Here is a 20,340-nt window from a genome sequence, read left to right on the forward strand (position 1 = left end):
TAGCAGCTGACGTGGTGCTCCAACCAGTCACTTTTTGCTGACATGGCACATGATGTGGCAGTGACGTGGCGACCGTGGACGAATAAGATAATGACAAGTGGCAACTGATATTTAAAAAAAAATAAAAAGGAAAAAGGAAGAGAAATCGTTAATTGACGCGCGGATCAATAGTATGGTGACACGTGGCGCGATTTAAGATTTTTCAGCCTTTTAAAATTTGATTTCCTTCCTAAATTGTCATCATTCAAATCATTTTTTATTCTCCAAATCTCAATAATTGTAATTTTTCAATTCCTCTTTTAATTACAAATCCTTTCCTTTTCAATTCCTCTCTTAATTACAAATTCTTTCTTTGTCCATTTTTATTCAATCTCCACCCTTCATTTGCAATCATATCCAATGGCAAAAATTTATCCCTCTTGCCTATAAATTCGACTTCATTTTACTCTTCATACAGACACCAAAAAAAAGAAGCTATCAAGTTTTAAGCTCTCAATTCTCTCTACTCTCAAATTCTTGTCCTCCTTGCTCCTAAATTGGCCTAGAGTTATTTTTGTGAGTTTTGTTTTTTTGAGTGCTCAACTTGTGTATTTAGCTTTCAAGAGGTAATATTATGAGGTTTTCTTTTAATTTTTGGGAATTGTATTAAGGTGTGGGTTCACCTTGGGTTATGAGAAAAAAAATTGGTTTGATCCTGAACCAATAAAAAAGATCTTGGGTTTCTCTTTAGCCTAGAAAAAAGAGGGTCGTGTGTCGGTTTGGTCCCCACCTGCAAGAAGATCACTTAGTGAAATACCCAAAAAGGAGTCTTGGAGAGTGGAGTAGGCAATTTGCCGAACCACTATAATTCCTGATGTTTTTTCTTCCTCTCTCTCTTTTATTTCTTGTTTTCAAATTTTTTTCTTCTTGTCTTAGTTATTTTTTTAATCTTTTCTAATTGCATGATTTAATTTTTAGTGTGTTATTTAAATTTATCCTTGATTAAATTGTCTTTAAATTTGAAGTTATCATAGCTTGCATGATTTAAGTTTTGCCTTGCATAAATTTTCTTTAATCAAATTAGTGGGTTAACTTTATTGAGCATTGTTTGAAGATAAATTATTTTTAAAAAATTGGTAGTCAACCCTATTCACCCCCCTCCCCTTCCCCTCTAGTGTTGCCTTTAGATCCTACAAGTAGGCTCTTCAAGAACTCTTGTTGAAGTTTCAATAGCTTCATTGGAAAGTTGACTTAACATGATTTTACTTCTAGGACTGTGCTCCCTTATATGATCCTTGTCAAGAAAAGTAACGTTTGTTGACACAAACACCTTGTTTTCCTTAGGATCACAAAAGTAATCCCTTCGTATCCTTTGGGATGGCCTACAAATAGACACAACCTCGAACGTGGTTCTAGTTTCTTAGGATTAGCCTCAAGCACATATGCTGGGCAACTCCAGATGCGGAAGTGATGTAAACTAGCATTACGCCCATTCCATAACTCCAAAGGTGTTCTGGCAACACTCTTGGAAGGAACACAGTTGAGGATGTAAGTTGCAGTCTCTACTGCAAAACCCCAAAATGAGTCCGGTAAGGAATTTTACTTAATGCGTTTTCAACTTTAGCCTTGAACTCTTTGAACTTTTTAAAGGATTTTGACTTATGTTGCATTAAATGAACATACCCATACCTCGAATAATCATTAGTAAATGTGATGAAGTACTCGTAGCCTCCCCTGGCTCGCACATTCATCGGACCACAAAAGTCTGAATGTTATAACTCTAGAGGCTCTTTGGCCTATAGACTTTTTTAGTAAAAGGTCTTTTAGTCATTTTGCCTTCAAGGCATGACTTGTACATAGGTAAAGAATTTTTTTCTAACTCGTTTAGAAGTCTATTCTTCACTAGCCTCTCAATCCTATTGAGATTGATGTGCCCTAAACAGAGGTGCCAAAGATGAGCATTTTCTTTAGGAGAAACTTTAAGTCGTTTGTTTTGAGTTACGGTAGTTTTAAACATTTCTATGTTATGGAGAGAATTTTTTGCTAACGGCCTTGGCACATACAAATTGTTTTCCAGTTTTGCTAAACATATTTCAACACCATCTTTCAGAATAAATACTTTATCAACCAAAAAGTTCAAGGTGTATTTACATTCTAGCAATGACTTTACAGAGATCAAGTTCCTTTTTAACTCAGGAATAACGTATACATCATTCAAAATATAAACATATTCTGTAAAGTCAACCAAAGGCCTCCCACTGCCACAACTAAGACGACGTGCCCGGTGCCAAATCGCATCGTCATCTCACCAGCCTCAAGCTACCACTAGGAACTAATTCCCTAAAATGAAGAACAAACATGGGTAGTGGCATAGAGTCTATAATCCAGACAGAATCATCATTTTCCACTAAATAAGTCTCCAAAACTAGTAAATCATGTTTACCTTATTTGGTTTTATTCTTTTCCTTCAAATAACGCGAGCAGTTCCACTTCTAGTGCCCGTCCTAGTTACAGTGGAAACACTTTCCCTTGTCAATTGGCACTAGTCGCCTACCATACGGAGCGATAGGTTGTGGGTTAGCAGGTGTCTTCCTCTTTCCCTTATTACCCTTCTTCTTCTTTCACGTTCTAGTGCTGAAAAAAGAAGGTGCAGACTTAGTTCCAGAGGTCGAACCTCGATGGAACTTCTTAGATGATGAAGCAACATTTACCTCACCAACCTTCTTCTCCTTGAACCCCCGACAGGTCCCCAAAGGATGTTAGAAATATATGTTGGATTTGATTCCCCATCAATTATTAAATATCTTGAACATCTAATGGGTGATGTATTTACTGCACGATTTACTGATTGTCATTTTAGTGAAACAAAATTTTCAACATTAAAGGGAGAAATTAAGAAGTTGGAAAAAGAAATTATATGGTATACATCATTATTGTCTCATCTAGATCCCCGTACAGATCAATGTGAACTTGAAGTTCAAAAAATAATTCATTTAAAAAATATAGCAAATAAATTACAAGATACATTTATAAATGCAAATAAGTAACTAAATCATATATACCAACTGCAAATGTTGCATCAAAAATTGATATTCCAACATAACATGTTGTTGCTAATAAGTCTAGAATACGCTAGAAGCGTGGTAGACCAGTGGGTTCTAGAGATAAGAATCCTCGAAAAGGAAAAATAATTAATAGTGAAAAAGACTTGGTTGAGGATGTAAATATCCATGAAGAAATCCTCAACATGACTAGTGAGGAAGGTAAAATAATCAAAGATAATAATGAGATTTCAATAAACTAGGTCATGATAGGAAAAAGATGGAATCGAACTAATGTAATTATTGACAATATTTTTGCGTATAATGCTGCTCTTGATATTATATCTGAAAATGAGGATCCTGAACCAAAATGTGTTTAAGAATGTCGTCATAGAAAATATTGACTTCAGTCGAAAGAAGCAATCGAGGCAGAATTAAACTCACTTTCAAAACGTTAGGCTTTTGGACCAGTAGTCCGAATACCATAAGGTATTAAACATGTGGGATACAAATGGATATTTGTGAGACACGGAAATGAAAATAATGAAATCACAAGATACAAAGCAAGATTAATTGCACAATATTTTTTTACAAAGATCTGGTATTGATTATAAGGAAACATATTCTCCAATGGTGGATACAATTACACTAAGATATTTAATTGATTTGACTGTGTATAAAAGTCTTGATATGCATTTTATAAATGTAGTAACAATATATTTATATAAAGTTACAGAGATCACTATATGGATTGAAACAATCAGGACGAATGTGGTACAATTGCCTGAGTAGATATTTATTGAAAGAAGGATATCAAAATAATCCAATATGTTCGTGCATTTTTATAAAGAAATCACAATCAAGATTTGCTATTATAACTATATATGTTGATGACTTGAATATAGTTGAAACTCTTGAAGGGCTTCAAAGGCAATAAAATATCTTAAGAAAAAAATTTGAGATGAAAAATCTTGAAAAATTAAAATTTTATCTTGGTTTTCAAATTGAGCATTTAGCAGATAAAATATTTATTCATCAGTCAACTTATACAGAAAAATTTGAAAAGATTTTATATGGACAAAGCACATCCATTAAATATTCCAATGGAAGTTCGTTTATTGGACATAAAGAAAGATATATTTCAACCATGAGAAGATAATGAAGAACTGTTTGGTCCTGAAGTACCATTTCTTGTGCAATTGGTGCACTTATATATTTTGCTAATAATACAAAACCAATATTGCATTTTCAATAAATTTATTAACTAAATATAGTTCTTCTCCTACAAAAATACACTAGAACAAAATTAAGAATATCTCTGTTATCTCCGAGAAACAATCCATATGAGTTTATTTTAATCAAATAAATCAAATTTTGATCTAATTGGTTATGCAGATTATGGATATTTATCTGATCCACACAAAGCTAGATCTCAAACAGGTTATCTGTTCACATGTGGAGGAACTACTATATCATGGCGATCTGTGAAGCAGATCATAACGGCCATTTCCTCAAATCATGTTGAAAATATTGCAATTCACGAGGCTAGTGGAGAATGTATATGGCTAAGGTCAACTACTCATCACATTCGTGAAACATGTGGCTTGTCTTCTAATAAAAATCTTCCAACAATATTATACGAAGACAACACAGCTTACATAACCCAAATCAAAAGAGGATATATTAAAGGAGATAAAACAAAACATATTTCACTGAAGCTTTTCTACACTCATGATCTTGAAGAAAATGACAACATCACTATATAACAAATTTGTTCGAAAGATAACCTGGCAGACTTATTTATAAAGGCATTACCAACTGCAACTTTTGAAAAATTGGAGCATAACTTTGGAATGTGTCGACTCAGAGATACTAAGTGATGTTTTTGTGAGGGGGAGTAAATATATTATATTCTTTTAGGAGTATGTATTATATGAAATATGTACTCTTTTTCCTTCACTAGGGGTTTTTCCCATTGGGTTTTTCCTAGTAAGGTTTTAACGACACATATTTCATATATATATATGAGCATCTAAGGAGGAGTATTATAAATATCATAAAACAGATGCCCAATACTCAATGTCCTAAAAGCCATGTGTCATTTTTCAATCCATGTGCCTTGTAATAATTCATGTTTGGTGTCTATGTAAGTCCACATTCTACTTGCCACTTTGCCTATAAATAGTGACATTTGGTGGATTTAAATTCCATTAATTTTCATTTTATCCAATTTTATAATTTTAGTTATTTTATATTATATTATATTTATTATTATTATTATATAAATATATTATTATATTATATTTTCTCTATATCCGTGTTCCCGTCGTGCTCCTCAATTTTATAACATAATTGAAATTTTTGTTTAATTTTAAGGATGTTTTAACATATAGGAAAATGAGTCATCTTATTTATAAATATAGCAAAATGTCATTATCATTAATGATAGACGGTGATAGACAATGACATTTTGTTGTATTTTAAAATATTTCTAGTAGTTTTATCATTTAAAACAATTATCTTTATGTGTCATTTGTTTCATGGGAATTCAAGATTCTGGATGGCCTCCTAAAACATGTGTTTTCTAGATTCCTGTGTTGAAAGCATCTCTTTTACTTTTTTAACTTGTTTTTTTTCATATATATATATATATTTATAAACAACACTATTCTTTATTTTCATTTTGTAATTAAAATAAATACACTAACTATGTATTTCATTTTCTTCGATTTTGTCGTAGTTTTTTTTAAGAAAGTTATTCAAATTTAAATTTAAATTAATATTTATTTTATAAAAAATCTTAAATTAATATATATTATTTTGTTGAGAAAATAAAAAATAAAAAATAAAAAATAAAACTATATTAATTTAAAAAGAAAAAAAATTAATGAATAATCGTAAGGGCATTCTTGGAATATTATGTAAAAGACATTCCCAGTAAGAATTCTACAAAACAAACATAGATATCCAAGTATTCTCAGATATCTTAAAAAATATTCCTACAAAATAAACATGTCTATTAAGGATATCAGACATCTATAATTTAAAATATCGATATCAACGATAATATCGAAGTCTCAAATTTATCGAATATTGATATTGTGATAGATACTTTTAAAAAAAATATCTTAAAAGATATTAATCATTAACATTATATTCATAGTAGTAACATTTATCGAGTTTTTTTTCTTTGATGCATCAACTTATAATTGCGGTACAAAGAAAGTTGCAATTATTTACCATTTACGAGTCAATATCGAGTCCATAAGCATGTGAAGTACTGATAATGATTTTTGTAAAAGAGACATACAATGAAAGTGAGAAATGTGTAGTATTGATATTGATTTTTGTAAAAGAGACATACAATGAAGAGAAGTTACAAGTGAATGAAGAACATTCAATGGATTTTCAACTTTATGTCACAAAAAAGTTTCTTAGACATTTCCTCGACGGGGGCAACAAGGCAACACTGTCTCCGACATATCAATTCATGAATTCAATGCCACTTCTCCGTAATGTACCATACAACCAATTAACTAAAATAAATAAGTTCTAATTTATTAGGATTTTTTTTTTAAAAAAAATAATTAATTAATGAAATGCCTTGAATTTGTTACTTAGTGGGCTCTGGTGGAACTATGAAGCAACGCTTCCAAAATTTTTAATTTGTATTCGTTTATGCATTATTTACGATTTTGGTATTAGGGGTTTGAATGATATGCACTATATATAAATCTTATAACCCTAGAGATACCTCTACAATCGGTATTTTTGATATCTCTTGGATAATAAATTACTCTCTTTTTTTTATCCATGGACGTAGCTAAGACACTGTTAGTGAATCAGGTAAATCTTTGTGTCAATTTCTTTATTGTTACGTTTTTTTCACTTTTTTTAATTGTCGATTTCATAACATATAGTTATTTGGTTTTATTTTATTCTAAGAATTTGACTCAAATTTAAATGCTTTTTTTTAAAGAAGAAGTTGAAAACAATTAGAAAATTAAGGCCCTATTTGATAACCATTTGGTTTTTAGTATTTGTTTTTGAAAATTAAGCATATTTCATCCAAATTTCTTATAATGATTGAATTCTTAGCTAAATTCTAAAAAAAAAAAAAAAAAAAATTTTGATAACTATATCTTGATTTTTTAAACTATTGGTGAAAAGTAGATAACAAAGGAAGAAATTTGGATGTGAAAGTACTGTCCATAGACTTAATTTTAAAAAATAAAATGATTACCAAACGGGATCTAAGGATATGTTTTTCGGCTCCTATTGTTTGATTTTTTTAATTTAATTCTTATTATTTAAAAAGCTTCAATGTAATCTTTTATATTTTACTGACTTTCAATTATACTAATTTGCTTGTCAATGTTAAAATTATTATTAGTGATAAGCCTAAATCACATGATATTTAGTGGGTTAACAAATATATATATATATATTAAAAAATAGATCCCTTGGACATTAGAAAAAGTTCTAACTTCTCCTTTGAAGAAATTAGAAATGTTGACTATTTCCATTTTATGTGGCTTAGTTTTCTTCTAAAAATTTTTATTAAGTCACTCAAGGTTTATTTGGATTAACTAGAGAAAAAAAGTAGTTTTCAAATAATACATTATTATTTAAATATTTTTGGTAAAAATTGTTCAAAATACATTTTAAAATTGTCTTAAAAGCTATTTTGAGTAATTAACAAACACTTCAATTTTTTTCTAAAATGACTTATTTCCAAAATTAAATATTTGAAAAGTTAAACCAAACACATAGCAAGTATCATGTTTTGTGTATCATTTACTTATTTACATCTACCAACAAGAATGTTATAAATTGAAAAATATTAAAATATAAACAACTAAATTGGAATTTTTTTACTATAAACTGAAAAATGTTTAAACATTTAGAGGACGTATGGGGCAAGGAGTTGGTTATTATAGTCCTAGGTTATTCTAGCTGGGATATAATAGTTTGTGTTTAGGGTGTAGATTATTTTAGTTTGGGTTATTATAGTATGTGTTGAGGCGTAAACTATTTTAGTTTGACAAGAAAATAGTAAATACTGTAGCAAAAAATAAAAAAAATGATGAATAATAATAAAAACTATAGTAAATGAGGTTTTCAAATAGTGTTGACGATAGCTAATTGAGGATTTTGAAATAAGATTTAGTGTAGTAAGAGGTGGTTGTTATAGTTTTAGGTTAGTCCTTGCCCCAAACGCCCTCTTAAGGAGTAATTAAAATATTATTTAACCTAGTTTTAAAGATTGTTTTCAAATAAAGGAAATAAACTTATTTTCCAATATAATGAAATGTCACTATCTATCAATGATAGACTGTTAGTAATTTATCACGGTCTATAGATATCTATCGTGCCCTATCATCGATAGACAGTGACATTTCGATATACTTGAAAATATTTTCAGCAGTTTTAACATTTAAAACAATTGTCCTAATTTTAACGTTAAAGGTTATTATTTCATCAATTTTAAACCTCAAGTGATGAAATTTTCTTATTTTAGCTTTAAATTTAAATCACTGTAACTATTATGAATATTATAATAATAAATAGATGGTCATTGCTTAGTGTTCCAAAAATAATGTGTCACCCATTATGTTATCCATGTGCCTTGTAATTATACATGCTGGTGTCCATGTAAGTCTACATCCTACTTGCCACTTTGTCTATAAATAGTGGTATTTGGTGGATCTTAAAATTACACACACATTGGGCAAATTCCATACAAATTGGAGAAAGTGGAGAAATTTGAGAATTTTCTCATTTCTCATTTTGTTTTTTTAATTTTATTTATATATTTTGTTTTATTTATTTTAATATTATATTCTATTTTATTACCATCTATGTTCTTGTTGTGCTTCTCAAATTCACAATATGTTATCAGTGCGAGCTCCTGTCATTTTTCCCGCTAAAGGTAGGTCTTAAAGGTATGTTGGTTTTTCCTTCTTCGTTATAATCAATAAATTTAAGGATATTTTGCATATTCAATATCTATTAAATTTCTAACATAAGTACAATATTTTATGATAGTATTGCCATGACAAATCTCACAAAATTAGAATTTTTCGCTCTTGATATTAACGGCAATAATTTTTGTCACGAGTACTTGATGCAGAAATCCACCGATGCTATGAATCTTGGGGATATTATTAAGGAAGGAAATACGACATCTAGTCAGGACAAAACAAAAGCTATGATTTTCCTTCGTCATCATATCCACGAGGGTTTGAAAATGAAGTATCGTACAATAAAAGATCATCGTATATTGTGAAAAAATTTGAAAGAGAGGTATGATCATCAAAAAACAGTTATTCTTCTCAAAGCTTATTATGAGTGAATACACTTGAGGCTACAAGATTTCAAATCAGTAAGTGATTACAACTCCACATTATTTAAGATAAGTTCGAAGTTATTATGTGGAGAGAAAAATATTGATTCTGATATCTTAGAGAAGACACTTTCTACATTTCTTGTCTCGAATATGCTCCTGCAATAGCAATATCGAGAGAAAGGTTTTAAACAGTATTCTGAATTAATTTCATATCTTCTCATGGCTGAACAAAATAGCGAGTTATTGATGAAAAATCAGGAATCTCGACCAACTGGAACGATACCATTCCCTGAAGTGAATGCTATGAATTTTAATAATAAGTGTGGTCGAGGTCGTGGTCGTGGTCGAGGTTGTGACCATGGCAGAGGAAGAAATAATTATTATTTTTGTGGTGGTCGTTTTAATTATTCAAATTTCAAAAGAACCACACAAAATGATGATCACAAAGGAAAAGCTTCACAAGATAAGAGTTCAAAAAATGTTGAAAATGAATGCTTCTGATGCAGAATGACTAGGCATTAGTCATGTACCTGTCGTACGTCAAAACACTTAGTTGATCTCTATCAAGCCTCTCTGAAGGAAAAAGAGAAAAATATGGAAGCAAATTTTGCATACCAAGATAATGATATATTTGACCCATCCCATGTGACGAATTTGGATGTGGCAGACTTCTTTGAATCTCCTGAAGAGAAGATTGGTGCAGTTGATAGAACATCAAGTGTTTCTTTTTATTTTTAGAATATCTAAACTTAATGTTATTATTTTCTTTTATCTATCTTCATGTTTTTTAGTAACTTTTTATATTTTAAGTATTGTTTTTCTTATTGTAATTATTTTCTTTTAATGAAGAAACATGGATCATTTTCATATATTGGGTGTTTAAAAAATGTGCAAAGAAAATATATGTCTAGCAGTCAGTGCAACTGCACATACAATACTTTCAAGTAAAAAATATTTTTTCAAACAGACAATGTTGGAAGCAAAAGACAATACGATATCAGGTTTTGCAAACCTGATTGAAGGTTTTGGAAAAGCAAATTTATTTTTCCTAGAGAAATAAAATTTACAATTGACAATGCATTATTCTCTAGTTAATGAAAGAAAATCTTCTAAGTTTTAAAGATATATGTTGTAATGGTTATCATATTGAGACCGATAGTAAGAATAATGTGGAATATCTATATATCATATCTATTGTCTCAAATGAAAAACATATATTGGAAGAGTTGTTTGTTTTATCTTCTGGATTATATTATACTCATATACGAGTAATTGAAACATGTGCTACAATGAGCCAGAAGTTCATGAATCCAGGCATATTTACATTTTAGCATGACCGATTGGGTCATCCAGGATCTATAATGATGAGAAAAATTATTGAGAATTAAAATAAAGAGCCAGAAGATTCTTCAATCTAATGAATTAACATGCGATGCTTGCTCTCAAGGAAAATTGATAATTATGAAGGAAATCATAAATGGGGATTTCCATGAGCAGCGGAAGAGATCGTTCCAAATTCCATTCGATTGAACACAATGATTACAGTCTAAAACGGAAACTAACAGGTCATGCATAAATAGAAATTACAACATGCTATAATACGATTCAAGAGATAGAGTATGCATACCTTTGAAGAACTATTCTTCAAGAATCCCTTGAACAGTTTACAATGCGTCCACAACACTCGAACGCAATGAACAGATTATGAACAACATGAACAACTTGATGCTCTTCGAACCCAATCAAGTCCAACTCGATTCACGAACGGATGTAGAACACAACCACAAGGGTTACCTTGGTATTCTCAGTGTGAGAATCCAGTAGTTGTGGGCTATGTATGATCTTGGCTTGAGGAATGAAGGAGGTATGGATCGAGTAAACAATCGAGTAAGTGGGAGATATGACATTGTCTATCGCATAGACTATATACTTGATCGTTTAATAAACACAAGCCTATCGCATAGACTTTGCTACTCGATCGTGTAGCAACGATCAGTTGAGTAACTATCGCATAGTCTACTCTAATCTATCGTTTAGTCTCTCAATGGCTATCGCTTAGTAAAAACAATTTCTCACTTGATAGCCTATTACGTGAGTACTTACCGAATGGAACAACTTCTAATTTTGGAAAATAATTTTCCTTTTATCTCACGATTACCATAAAACTTCCAATAACCTTCCACTCATTGGATTATTAGAGAAAAAGAATTAATCATCATATAATTAATATATTATAAATAAATATGATAACCAACTAATCACATTATATTTATAACCTATAGTTTTAATATTTCATCATATGAAACATATAAACCATAGTTCTTTTTTTATTTTATGGTACTTAATATAAATCATATTTATATTAATTCCTCCAATTAATGTATCTCATACATCATACCAATTATATCATATATAATCAAATTTCCTCTTGTTAACTTGAACACTTCAAACTAACCCAAAATCTGATTCTCATCTTGAACTCATTGAGCTACCAAGGGGACTTTATGGACCTGTAGCTTAAAGCTCCAACGGTACGTGAATAACTAACTAAACTCTTTAGTCACGAGATCCACCATCCGTTAACTCTCGACAGTCTACTAAAGACTGACAGCTACACTCTTCTCACTACAAATATATTTCTGTGTCCATATTAAGCAATCAATAGTGTGATAACCTTTCACAAATCCCTCGTAAGTACAGCTGGGCCAATTTACCATTTTTCCCTTGTAGTTACATTTAACTCCTTGAGTAACACTGATTCCTCTAATGAACAATAAGTTATAGTCCTACTATGACTGAGTCCTCTCTTTCAAAGAGAGGGTGTCCAGTATGTTCAAGACCCGGAATCAGCCCTTAAGGGAGCAATTTATCTATTTACCCCTGCTTTGGGGAAAGAGTGAATTTCGTCTTGTGTAACTGAGTTCCCAGCTCCCCAATCAGACGAATCTCTAAAAAGGTAGGCTTGTTGAGTTGGCAATCTGGCCACTCTCACCTATACTAATCAAAGAACCGCCCTCATAGGCATGAGTTTCCAAAACACTCAAGATTAAGATCATGTCACCTATGGTCATTTTAGTGAAATGTAAGTCTCAATTATCAACGGCGTTATATAAAGAGACTAATCATCTCATTGTTCGAGCTTATACAAACTCTTTGTATAGGAAACCCCCGCTCGCATGTCTCCACATGAATGGTCAGGATGAAATCATTTATAGCACGTTACAATAGTTGTAACTATCTACAAAGCAGGTCGTATCCGTAGTGTCATCAGGATAAGGTATCCCTCCTTTATCATTATACTACATACCATTTAGGTTATTACTTAAGGCATGATCCACTTATATGTCTCACATACATGCTTAAGTTTACATGAAATAACCACGGATCTTAGTTTATTGGATATGAATAAATGTAAATAAAATAGCATTTATTTATTATTAACAATGTGTACAAACTGTTTACAAACTACGAGAGTCTAGGAGAATTAGGACACCAATCCCAACAAATTAGACCATCACAAGCTAAAGTGGGGATTGAATCACTTGCATTTTTAGAACGAATTCATGGAGATATATGTGGACCTATTAAACCACCAAGTGGACCATTTAGATATTTTATGGCATTAATAGATGCATCTAGTATATGGTCACATGTGTGCTTATTATCAAGTTGAAATCTTGTATTTGCAAGATCACTTGCTCAAATAATTAAGTTAAGAGACAATTTTTTTATTATACAATTAAAACCATTCATCTTGGTAATGCTGGTGAATTTACGTATCAAGCTTTTGATAATTATTGTATGTTAATTGGGATAAGTGTTGAATATCCTGTAACTCATGTTCATACACAATATGGTTTAGCAGAATCATTTATAAAACGTTTGCAATTAATTGCATAACCATTAAATATGAGAGCTACGCTTCCTTCATCTATATGGGGACATGCTATTTTGCATGCAGCGTCACGTGTTCGCATTAGGCCAGTAGCTTATCATAAGTACTCGCTATTACAATTAGCTTATGGTCATGAGCCAAATATTTTTCATCTAAGAATTTTTGTGTGTGCAGTATATGTTCCAATTGCCCCACCACAATGCACTAAGATGGGTCCCCAAAGGAGGTTAGGAATATATGTTGGATATAATTCCCCATCAATTATTCAATATCTTGAACCCCTAACAGGTGATGTATTTATTGCACGATTTGTTGTTTTCCATTTTAATGAGACAAATTTTCCAACATTAGAGTGAGGAATTAATAAGTTGAAAAAAGAAATTACATGGAATGCAATGTTATTGTCTCATTTAGATCCCTGTACAAATCAATGTGAACTTGAAGTTCAGAAAATAATTCATTTGCAAAATATAGCAAATCAATTACCAAATGCATTTATAGATGCAAAGAAAGTAACTAAATCACATATATCAGCTACAAATGTTGCATAAAAAATTGATATCATAACACAACAAGTTGTTGCTAATGAGTCTGGAACATGTCAGAAGCGAGGTAGACCAGTGGGTTCCAAAGATAAGAATCCTCAAAAATAAAAAATAATTAATAGTGAAAAAGACTTTATTGAGGATGTAAATATCCATAAAGAAATCCTCAACATTACTATTGAGGAAGGTGAAATACTTAAAGATAATAGTGAGATTTCATGAGAGGAAAAAGATGGAATTGAACTAATGTAATTATTGATAACATTTTTGCGTATGATATTTCTCTTGATATTATATCTAAAAATGAGGATTATGAACCAAAATCTATTGAAGAATGTCGTCATAGAAAAGATTGGCTTTAGTGAAAAGAAGTAATCGAGGCAGAATTAAACTCACTTTCAAAATTTCAGATTTTTGGACCAACAGTCTGAACACTAGAAGGTGTTAAACCTGTGGGATACAAATGAGTATTTATAAGGAAAATAAATGAAAATAATGAGGTCACAAGATATAAAGCAAGAATAGTTGTACAGGATTTTTCACAAAGACCTGGTATTGATTTTGAGGAGACGTATTCTCTGGTGGTAGATACAATTACATTAAGATATTTAATTGGCTTGACCGTGTATAAAAGTCTGGATATGCATCTTATGGATGTAGTCACAACATATTTATATGGATCTCTTGATAATAGTATTTATATGAGAATCATAGGAGGATTTAAGGTACCTAAAACATATACATCAATTTCCCGGAAATGATATTTAATAAAGTTACAGAGATCACTATACCGATTGAAACAATCGAAACGGATGTGGTACAATCGTCTGAGTTGATATTTATTGAAAGAAGGATATCAAAATAATCCAATATGTCCGTGTGTTTTTATAAAGAAACCACAATTAAAATTTGCTATTATAACTGTCTATGTTGATTACTTGAATATAATTGGAACTCCTGAAGAGCTTTCAAAGGCAATAGAACATCTTAAGAAAGAATTCGAGATGAAAGATCTTGGAGAAATTTTTTTTTTACCTTGGTTTGCAAATTAAGCATTTAGTAGATGAAATATTTATTCATCAGTCAACTTATATAGGAAAAAATTTGAAAAGATTTTATATGAACAAAGCACAGCCATTAAATATTCCAATGGAAGTCCATTCATTAGATATAAAGAAAGATATATTTCAACCTCGAGAAGATAATTAAAAACTTCTTGGTCTTAAAGTACTATATCTTAGTGCAATGGTGCACTTATGTATCTTGCTAATAATACAAGACCAGATATTGCATTTTCAGTAAAAGAGATTGGAATGGAATTAAGCATATACTCCGTTATCTCCGAGGAACAATCGTTATGGGTTTGTTTTATTCAAATAAATCAAATTTTAATCTAGTTGGCTATGCAGATTATGGATATTTATCTGATCCATACAAAGCTAGATCTTAAACAGGTTATCTGTTCGCATGTAGAGGAACTACTATATCATGGCGATCGGTGAAGCAGACTATAACGATCTCTTCCTCAAATCATGCTGAAATTCTTGCAATTCACGATGCTAGTCGAGAATGTGTATGGCTAAGGTCAATGACTCAGCACATTCGTGAAATGTGTGGCTTGTCTTCTAATAACAATCTTCCAACAATATTCTACGAAGACAACACAGCTTGCATAACCCAAATCAAATGAGGATATATTAAAGAAGATAGAACAAAACATATTTTACCGTAGCTTTTCTACACTCATGATCTTGAAGAAAATGGTGACATCACTGTACCACAAATTTGTTTGAAGGATAATCTGGCAGACTTATTTACAAAGGCATTACCAACCACAACTTTTGAAAAATTAGTGCACAACATTGGAATGCGACAACTCAAAGATATTAAATGATGTTTTCATGAGGGGAAGTAAATATATTGTATTCCTTTAGGACTATATATATTATATGAAATATGTACTTTTTTCCTTCACTAGGGTTCTTTTCCCATTGGATTTTTCCTAATAAGGTTTTAACTAGGCATATTTTATATATATATACACATATATGTTCACTTAAAAGGGAGTATTATGAATATTATAATAATAAATAGATGTCCACTACTTAGTGCCTCAAAAGCCATGTGTCACCCTTTATGTTGTCCATTTGCCTTTTAATTATTCAGGTTTGGTGTCCATATAAGTTCACATCCTAGTTGCCACTGGCATTTGGTGGATCTTAAAATTACACACACATTGGGCAAACTCCATACAAATTGGAGAGAGTGTAGAATTTTGAGAATTTTCTCATTTCTTATTTTGTTATTTTGTTTTATTTTATTTATTTATTTTAATATTATATTATATTCTATTTCCATCTGTGTTCCCGTTATGCTCTTCAAATTCACAATAATAATAACATTCTCTCTCCAAGTATTATATTTGTAGGTGGTTCCATTTTGAGAATCTATCATTCCATCGAATAACTATTCATTTTTTTTTTTTGTTATTGTTTTTCAAAATTTGTACACTTTGTTGAGTTTTGGGATAAATTGGGTGTGAAAGGTCGAAATTGCCCTTACGTGAAAAAAAATCATTTTATCCTCATCCCTCTAAAAAAAATTACTTTAGCCTTCTTCTCCGACCTTCTCTCTCTGTTTTTTTTTCTCCAACCTCTCTCTAGCTTCTCTTCTCTCAAGCTCCCTTGCCATTCCTGAGGATTTTTTTATCACTTTTTGACATTCTTTCATATTTGTGATAAGTTATTATAATTTTTTTTTTTGTTATAGATTTTTTTTTCTCTATTCTTATTCTTATGTTGATGTTTGGTTGAGTTAGATTAAATTTTATTCTCATCTTGATGAAACTTCCAAACTTAAAATGTATATTCTAAAATTAATTTTATACTTATCTTAAGTGATTTAAGGTGATTTTACAAATCTTTTAGCAAGTTTTTTAGTTACTTTTTCTTATCTCTCAACATCTTGTAAACATATCAAATCTTCCAAACTTAGTTGTCCACTCCCAAATTAATTATATACTTGTTTTAGGTGAGTTATTTTAGCTACTTTTTTTTAATTTCGTAGCATCTAACAGTATCTCGCAACGACTTTCCAACTTTCAAACTTGAAACACTCAACTCTAAATCATTTTTATATGTGTTTTAAGTGAATTAGGGTGGGTTTAGAGATGTTTTGGATAGTTTATTAAGTATTATCTTTTATCTTGTAACATCTCGCAGTGAATTTTCAACCTCCAACTCTAAATCATTTTAATATATGTTCTAGGTGATTTAGGGTGGGTTTTGAACATATTTTAAATAGTTTTTTAGCTACTGTTTTTTTATCTTGCAACATCTCGCAATATCTCGCAATAAATTTTCAACTTTCAAACCTGAAATGTCCAACTTCAAATCATTTTTATATGTGTTTTAGGTGATTTAGAGTGCGTTTGGATATGTTTTAGATAGTTTTTTAGCCAATGTTTTTTTATCTCGCAACATGTCGCAAAATCTCGTAATAACTTTCCAACTTTCAAACCTGAAATACCCAACTCCAAATCATTTTTATACATATTTTATGTGATTCAGTGTTATGGTGCACATGTTTTAGCTTGCTTTTTAGGTTTTTTTCCTCTTGGTAACATTTGTCATTTTATGTTTATTTATTCTCTAATTCAATTATATGTGTATTTATATCTATTTTTGTTCTGATTTAGGTTTTGTAAATATCCACGACATCAAGAAACACTCCCATGTACAATGTGAAGCAACAATATTGGATTTTATTATGTTTCGAAGAATTTGATTGAGATTTATAATACATGTATATATTATTTGAAGAATTCAATTATAATGTGTATACCTTCCAATTATGTTTTGGCCACGGACGAATATTTTCTTTATTTTCGTTTAGGCTCTATAATTGGCCTTCCAATTATAGAATAATACTTTGATGTATTGAGAGACTTGTAATTCATATATATCTTATTTGAAGAATTCAATTATAATGTGTATATCATAAATGATATTTTATCTTGTTTCTAAATTGCAAATACCTTGGAAAAGTATATGGCAACAAACAGATTATAATAAGTTATTAGGTGTGTTTCATATGTCTCCAACAACAAACAATATGACATGTATTAGGTCTACTTCATACATCTCTAATAATAATGAAAATAACAAAAGTGTTCAACAATATTTTTTCATTAATCTTTTACAATTGACTACTGAGTGTGTGTAATAGGATTATATCTGCCACATTTATGCAATTTGGGAGTTCCATCAACATATGAGATTCTCTCTTCTTTTTTTTTTCTTTGCTCAACTAACTCTTGCCACTATTTTGGGAGGTAAGACATTCATTGTCACATAGTCACCTAAAACATATAATAAAAATGATTTAGAGTTAGGGATTTTGAGATATTGCAAAATGTTGTGAGATAAAAAACAATAACTAAAAAACTATCTAAAACATGTCCAAACCTACTCTAAATAACCTAAAATACATATAAAAATGATTTTAAGTTGAACATTTTAAGTTCAAAAGTTGGAAAGTTATTGCGAGATGTTGCCAGATAAAAAAAGACATTAGCTAAATAACTATCTAAAACATGTCCAAATCCACCATATCAACTAAAACACATATAAAAATAACTTGAATTTGGACATTTCAAGTTTGGAAGTTGGAAAGTTGTTGCGAGAGAAAAAATATAATAACTAAAAAACTATCTAAAACATGTTTCTACCCACCTTAAATCATCTAAAACAACATTAAAAATGAAAAAAAAAAAAAAAAAAAAAAAAAAAAAAAAAAAAAACAGAACCTAAAATGATACTAAAAACATTCCAACTTGTATCCTCACCTTAAATCAAACATCCAAGAAAATTCAACAAGAAAAACAAATTGATCAGCTATTAGTTCAAGCAACTGGCTAAATCACAAAGTCCAAGAGGAGAAATTTACAATTAAAAGTCAATCCCACTACTTTCCAACAAATCCTAAGAAGACCATTCAACATTTCAAATCATGCTAAATATAGTTCCACAAAATTGATTCAAACCTTGAGTTCCAGGGGAGTGTTTCAAGTTTTGAAGTTGTTGCGAGATAAAAAAATAGTATCTAAAAAACAAAAAAAAAATGTCCATACCTCTAAACTTTTCGAGATAATATTGTGAGATAAAAAATAGTAGCTAAAAAACTATCTAAAACATGTCCAAACTCATTCTAAATCACCAAAAACAGATAAAAATAATTTGAAGTTGGACATTTCAAGTTTGAAAGTTGAAAAATTATTGCGAGATGTTGCAAGATAAAATATATATATATATATATATATATATAGAGAGAGAGAGAGAGAGAAGCTAAAAGACATCTAAAATATGTCCAAACCCACTCTAAATCACCTAAAATACATATAAAAATGATTTGGAGTTAGGTGTTTCAAGTCTTTCGAAGTTGGAAATTCACTGCGAAATGGTGCGAGATAAAAGACAATACCTAATAAACTATCTAAAACATGTCTAAACTTACCCTAAATCACTTAAAACACATAAAAAATGATTTAGGGTTGGGTGTTTCAAGTTTGGAAGTTGGAAAGTTGTTGCGAGATGCTGCAAGATAAAAAAAAAAAAGTAACTAAAATAACTCTCTAAAACATGTGTAAAATCATATTAAATCACCTAAAACAATTATATAATTGATTTGAGAGTGGACATTTGAAGTTTGGAAGATGCGATATGTTTGCAAGATATTGCGAGATTAAAAAAAAAAGTAACTAAAAAACTTGCTAAAAGATTTCTAAAATCACCCTAAATCACGTAAAAAAATATAAAATTAATTTGGGAATATACATTTCAAGTTTGGAAGTTTCAACAAGAAGAGAAGAAAATTTAACCTAACTCAACCCAACATCAACATAAAAATGAGAGTAGAGAACTAAAAAGATCAATAACAAAAAAAAATCGTAAAAACTTACCATAAATATGAGAGAACGTTCAAGAGTGGCAGAAAAATTCCTCGGGCATGGTGAGGAAGCTTGAGAGAAGAGAAGTTGGAGAGAAGTTGGAGAAAAAAGAAAAAAAAAAAATGTGGGAGAAGAAGACTAAAGTAACGTTTTTTTAAGGGAGGATAGAATGAATTTTTTTCATTTTAGGGCAATTTCGACCTTTCACGTCTAATTTGTCCTAAAACTCAACTATTTAAAAAGTGATCCCAAAAATCTATATCCCCTAAAAAATATCCTATTTTTGGCAATTTCCTTTTGTTTTCTCATTTTTTTTTCACTATGGTTTTCATCTTAAGAAAATATTTGAATTGTTTACCAAATTTTTTCAAAAACTACATTTGTTTAGTTGTCAAAACTTTAGATTTTGAAGACATTATTAAAATCACAGCTTAATTTTAATAAACCAACTAGTTATCAAAAGAGACCTATATTTTATTTCCTTTTTAAGTTCATCTAGGTAAAAATATGTCTAAAAAAATTGTGAAGGGTGAAATTAAACACAATTAATCTAATCAAATCAAATGTAGAGGAATTGAGAAAAT

General features: G+C 30.3%; 1 long non-coding RNA gene across 1 annotated transcript; it reads right to left on the reverse strand.

Annotated features, from left to right (window-relative positions):
* Nucleotides 1-17,801: 17,801 nt before the first annotated feature.
* Nucleotides 17,802-19,901, reverse strand: LOC150037278 (uncharacterized). The gene is made up of 2 exons (XR_016528737.1): nucleotides 19,769-19,901; nucleotides 17,802-18,169 (listed from the first exon to the last, which is right to left on the reverse strand). It is a non-coding gene; the product is annotated as an uncharacterized LOC150037278 (long non-coding RNA).
* Nucleotides 19,902-20,340: the final 439 nt, after the last annotated feature.

This window comes from Benincasa hispida, chromosome 3 (genome assembly GCF_027475165.1).
Source record: "Benincasa hispida cultivar pf3 chromosome 3, pf3_genome.v1.1, whole genome shotgun sequence".
Classification (NCBI taxonomy): domain Eukaryota; kingdom Viridiplantae; phylum Streptophyta; class Magnoliopsida; order Cucurbitales; family Cucurbitaceae; genus Benincasa; species Benincasa hispida.